This window comes from Octodon degus, unplaced genomic scaffold (genome assembly GCF_000260255.1).
Source record: "Octodon degus isolate 3935 unplaced genomic scaffold, OctDeg1.0 scaffold00038, whole genome shotgun sequence".
NCBI classification, from domain to species: Eukaryota; Metazoa; Chordata; class Mammalia; order Rodentia; family Octodontidae; genus Octodon; species Octodon degus.
In genome coordinates, this window is record NW_004524614.1 from 2,433,196 (window position 1) to 2,439,696 (window position 6,501).

The 6,501-nt window shown below is 36.7% G+C and overlaps 1 protein-coding gene across 4 annotated transcripts in view; it reads left to right on the forward strand.

The window, feature by feature from the left end:
- The window catches only part of Atp8a2 (ATPase phospholipid transporting 8A2), a 726,716-nt gene that overhangs the window by 506,457 nt on the left and 213,758 nt on the right, over positions 1–6,501 (forward strand). The gene's annotated exons all lie outside the window — the stretch shown is intronic.

Consider the following 6,501-nt stretch of genomic DNA (forward strand, 5'->3'; position numbering starts at 1 on the left):
TAATGCGTATGTGCTGCTATATTTTTTGATCCAATTGAGACGCTATCTTCCGACTCATTTCAGAGGATCCAGTGTTTCCCTCTCCTACATTACTGTTTTACCTTCCTAACTTCTCTCTTCCCATCTCGTCACACATCTGATTTTAATTAATTCAAGGATCCATGTTGGCTTCTTTGAAAGTACGTAACTACTGTTCATTATAGAGCCAAGAGATATGCTGCGATTCTTTTTCCTTTCTGGTTTGGTTACCAGTTTTTCTCTGTAGTTTCTAGTTGCCTTTCTTTTTGTCTGACACATGGAATACTAAGTCATTCAGCACTCCCTGTGCTGTGTTGCTCTCTGCTCTTCTAAGCTGGTTCTCTCCATCCTCACCTACCCTCCTTGATCTGTTGGCCTCCATCTGCTGCTGCCTTTTCTTCCTCTGTGACTCTGCCCAAGAAGACAGAGCTTTCTGGATCCCTCATTTTCCATGTCCTTGGTTCTCATTCTTTGTTCCCAAAGCACATATATCAGAAAAGTTACCTAGGCAGTAATTTTTGAGACATTGGGCAATGAAGTATATCATTATCCCATTATTACAATGCATTAGTAGATTAGTAGACTATAAAATTTTAGGCTGATTTTATTTCTCACAATACTATGTGTCCCTTAGCTTCCATCTAGTTGCCTAGAGTAACAGTGCAATTTTCATTTTCAACCCTTTGAATTTAGACTCAAGATTTTTAGCCTCCCTTCTCTTTATGTTTAGTGTTCTAAGACTTACAGTGTGTCTTTTCAGTGTGCCTTCTAACCTAGAGACTTGTTCCTTCAGTCTACAAAATTTCTTGTATTAATTTTGGTAAAACCTTCCCTTTTGATTTTTACATTCTGTCTGTCTACAACTTATGCATATATTGAACTTTTTAGATTTAAATCCTAAACTATTTAAATTTCACCTGACTTACCTCTTTGCCTTATTCTTTCACTCCCTTGGCTATTTCCTTGTTTTATCTTTCATCTCCTGGATTGAATTTGTTTCGAATAGTATCTTTCTTACTAATTTGCAGGAGCTTTAAGCATTTCTTTTCCTTCCTGTTTACATAGTAACATTCTTACTTTAGTTTATGGATATAATATCTTTCTACATCTGTTAGGATATAAAATAAAATATATTGAAACTTTTCCTTTGTTCTCTCATTTATTTCTATTTTTCCTTAGATCCTTTTTCTGTTTTCAAAAGCTCTTCTAGAAAGTTCCAGAGTATATTCTCAATCCTTTAGGAGACTTAGCTTTTTTTAATTAAATTAGCTTTCACTTGTAATTACACAGTGTAACATTTATCTAATAATGCAAACATTGAAATACTGAATAGTTCCTGCATTTCAGATGCTAGTAATAATATATTTACAGTGGTTTGGCCCTGAATAAAAGATGAAAACTTTTTCCATGGTTTATTACATCTATTTTTGGATCCTGATAGAATCTCCAAAAGAGTCCTGAAAATAACAGAACAAACTTTTATAGCACAGCTAAATAATGGTAAGTTCTGTGCCTGAGCTTTATAATTATATTCTGAAGAAAGTTTTACAATGTGCAAGTACAAATACTACCTCATTATAGCTATCAATGTATGTACATACTTGAATAGTAATTAAGAACATCCTTAAGGGAATGAATTCAGGATTTTCCCCTAGGTGTTCATGATTAATTGGTAATTAATTATATTATATTACTGTGAAATTATATTTAACTTCTTCAAAGTCTGAGGTAGAGTTAAACACATCAAGAAAGGATATTCTGAGAATTTAACTCCTCTTTAAGCACATACTATGTTGAAACTAGTGCCATCAGCAATTGCTGATATCTTGTCTCCATTAGGATTCTCAGGCCTTTCAGCAAGATTGAATAAAACATTTCTAATAGTTATTAAGTTGGTATATAAATACCTTAATATTATTTTCAATAAATTATGTTGTTTTTTTAAAATATTAATAAGGTCCTACTTAAGGATAAGGTAATAAATGGCAATATTCATAGCTGTATCTCTGGGAATTGATTAAGAAAGTATTGCCTGTTCCTTCTGATACTAAGAGTTGAGACTCGAGCAAAAGGAAAAGGAGGACTTGGGAAATGGCTCAGTGACATGAGCATCTGCCTGGCAAGCACAAGGTCCTGATCTCCAGGAGAGAGAGAAAGAGAGGAAGAGGGAAAGGGACAGGGACAGGGAGAAGGAAAGGGAGACATTTACAGATGATTTTCCATGGGAAGCTCTGAGTTGAATTCACCAACCTCAGGCTGCCCCAGATTCACAGTTTCCACTGAGTGGAACATAGCTTCTGATGGCATCTCCTGTTTTACATGTTTAGAGATTGTAATGAGCCACCACACTTCCTGAAGAAGGTCCCCAACTGGAGACTTTTGAGGAAGCTGCCACTTGCGAGTGTGGGAAAATCATAGAGGCTGAGTATCCAGAATCTAATCCTCTAAAATCCAAAATACTCCAACTTCTGAAGGCTTTGAGTGCTAATATGACTCCACAGATGAAAATTCTACACCCAACCTTTCATGGCAGGTCACATAGTCAAGTCTCAAATGCAGGGATAATATTGTAGGAAATTAGCTTCAGAATATGTACGTAAGTTATATGTGAAACATGAGTGAATTTCGTGTTGAGACTTGAATCTTATCCCCAAGACATTTCAATATGTAAATGCAGACATTTCAGAATCTTAAAAACTCCAAAATCTAAAGCAGCTTGGTCCCAAGCACTTCAAATAAAAGTGGTCATCCTGTGGCTGGAATTTGTGGATATAAATATAAGGATTAAAGACAGAGTAGATGAACACTTTCAATGTAGATGGTTCAGCTTTGGCTTTTTCATCATGTCATGGATTTTTTATCTGGTGGCACAGGTAGGATTATAGGGCTGACTCAACTTCTTCTAACCACCTCCTTCCCCCATTCATTATTGGTGATTATTTTGGAGGTGGCTGCATATCCTTGTTCTGGCCACTCATGCATAAATGAGAGTCACTGCCTATGAATATTTACTACGAGTTAAATAACTTAGATTTTGAGAACCATTTATAAAATTTGTAGGAAAGTACCTTTTGCTAATGTTGCAGATATTTTTTCCTGTCTGAATCTCTTCTCAGAGCATCTCTGAGTTTCCACCTGGAAAGCCCGCATCTGAGGTACACCATATCAAAGTTATCACCCACTGGGCTCTATTCTTAACTCTGGTGTGGTCCTTTCATTCCCTCCAGTTTCCCTGCAGAAGATAGCCAGAAACATCCTTGCTGCCAAGTCTGCATGTTGGTTCCATGGATACAACCTTCAAGATCTCTCATTAAGACCAATTCCCTCGGAGATGCCTGCCTCTGTTCTCTTCAGTCTGCTATCTACACTTCTCAGTTAGGGAAATGTCCACAAGAATCAGCAGATCCTACCTCCTCACCTGAGGTGTCTGAGGTGTTTGAGGCAGCCAGCTGCAGAATAGAGGTACTTCTAGGACAGAAGGACTTTCCAGGACAGTTGTTCTGAGGCCTTTCTCTTCCATGACATTACTGGCTCTCCTTCTTCTCCCTCTTCACGGTCCATAGTTCCCTTTTGACTAAAGGAAGAAATACATTTTACTCTTTATGAAACTCAAAGATAGGAACCAAGTTGACAACATTTACTGAAAAGAACAGCCTGACTCTTCTATCCCACATGATGGATGAAGGCACTTCTCTCCTGAAGAAGAACCTAAAGACAACTTCTGTGAGAAACATGGGAAGTAATTGCTCTTGTCACACTGGCATCAAATTCATGCAAAGCCTCTATTTCTCCTGTCGATCTATAGCTATGAATGGAAGCTCAGAAGTGGACAGCATAGGGATGTATGTTGATATGTATATTTTAAGGAAAATATAAAATCAGAATATTTTCTTAAAAACATAAAGACAATTGTTGCCAGTTAGGATGCAGTAAATGCTTTTGAAAACTAGGATAAACTAAACATACAGCTTTTTGGAAGAATGCTTAAAGCATGTGATGTATGCTGCAGAGAGCCTCATTTCCAGAGGGCATGACGTAAGGTAGTCCCATGGGATGTGAGAAGCTATTTTATCAAATGATAATTATTTTTAAAATGTTAAAAATGAAAATTCTTTCTTTCTTTTGGTAAGGGAATTGAACTTAGGACCTTACACTTTCCAGGAAGCCATTTCTTTCTATTTTCTGTAACAAGAAATAAAACCAAAGAAGATTTGTATCTTGTCCAGGCTTCCCGTTACTGGGACCAATGGGGTGCCATTCTGTTCTCTTCTGATGATAACCCTGGTATGGAGCCAGACACTAAATCTTACTGTCAGTAGGTTGAGAGAATTGCTTTATTGGTCATAAAGCACATGTTCTCAAATATTTACCATAGGTCCTGCCCATAAATGAAATGATCATATACATATTCCTGCTACCCCATGCATAATAAGCCCCCTGCCACTGTTCCAACACCAGGAGGTTAGAAACAGCTGTGTCATTAATGAACGATAACTGATCCTAACCAATGACCTCCAGATGTAAGGCTCATTATTTTCTTACTGGTCTCGTGAGCTATTTGGATTCCCTAGCAAGCCAGCTTGGGATTTGAGCTGAGAAGTCTAAGCCTTGAACTATAAAAAAAAATTACGTAGTCCTTGATATAATTTGGGGTGATTACTTTGCATTGTGCCAAGAATTCCTTATTAAAAATCAATTTAATTGTGCATAGTCCATCTGGTTGGTATTATGGTCTTTTATGGGGGGGGATTTTCTATTTACCTGATGTTCCATAGTAAGCGTATAATTTTGTAGAAACAAGCATTTTGTAAGGGCTAAAAAATTAGTAAAGGGACTTAAAAATGTTGACCAGACTTCCCTTTGCTAACTTGTGACTTTGAGCTGTAAGATTCAACTTCTTGCATCATTTGAGATTTTAATGGAAAAGAATTTTTAAAAGCCTAAAGAGATTTATAAATGCATAGCCCATACTACATTTATTTGCATGTAGTAATTTCTATTTTATTTCATACCGTTCAGATAGAAATTCCAGCCCTTTTCAATACAATCTAGATTGTCCCATTAGTAGTAATTTGTGGACTTGAGGATGTTGTTCTTTATGGTGCTGGGATCAAATCTAGAACCTTGCAGTTGTAGACAGATTGCTACCAGTGAACTACACCCCAGGCTCCTGTGTGTATTCAATTCAAGCAATTGGGATAATGAAAATTGAGAAGTTTGCTTTTGGTTGTCTACCAGGCCAATCTCTACCATATCATGAAAAGAATTCAGTATGCTTACTCAAAATATTACAGGAAAATATTTCATTATATCATTTTATGTATTTTAGTATAGGATCTATAGTGTCAGACTACACAGATCGGACTCATAGTGATCTTCCTGTTTTCAGCCTCCCAAGCTCTGGGATTACAGGCATACACCACCATGCCCAATCTCATTTGCTGTCTCAGCACCTCCAGGGGTGGGGCTGGCATGGCACACTGGGGATCGAACCCCAGTCCCTGAGCCTGCCTAAGCAGGCACTTTAGTCTGCTAAGCTATATGGCCGTCTCTACAGGAAAATATTTCAAACCAGAGTGACTGAGTGATTGCATTTTTTTGTATAAAAATGAGGAAGATGTAGCCTTCTTCCTAAAACAATTGATAGGATCATCTAAAAGAATCTAAGCAGTGGCTGGGGATATAGTTCAGCAGCAAAAGGACCTGCCTGGCAAGTGCAAGGTCCTGAGTTAGATCCCTAGTACCAAAAATAAATAAATAAAAGAATCTAAGCTTAAATATCACACAGTATCTCTTTTGTGTGTAAGGCAAAGTGTAAATAAAGACAAAAATAAAGATACAGTAGAAGGAAACAGGGAGATAGATATTTTGCAAATGGGAAAGAATCCAAGAGACCAAGGCACGGGGATCAGTAGTTGAAAGGGAAGTCAAATGATTTAGGATGTGTTGTGTACATTTAGCAAATTCGTATAATGAATGTAAGAATTGTATGTTATAAACATGAGCTAAAAATAGTAATATGAACCTATAGACAGGGAGGAAGTTGGTTTGGGAGGGCAAGGAAATAAAAAAAAGAATCAAGATGCCATACACATGTACCAATCCCTAAGATGAATGTAAACTTTATGTATTACAAACATGTACTAATAAATTTTTTGGCGATCTAAGGTAGGTAGTATAGATCAATGATAGAGCACATGGTTAGCATATATGAGACCCTTTATTCAATTCTTAGCACCAAAAGTAATGATTAAGTTTCCTTGGCCTCTTTAACATAGCATTTAAGAAAGATTTGGACTATTTTAAATTTTTTGATTTATTTAGGTGCTTACCATTATAAAGTGTTTTGATCTCATATAACAATCTTAACATATCAGGAGCATAGTAAATTAGTAGCCATAAGTACTGATTTACTTTTGAATTGCCTTAATGGTAGATACTTAAAAAGCCACCTATTTTGTTGTGTAGAATTTACCATTAATA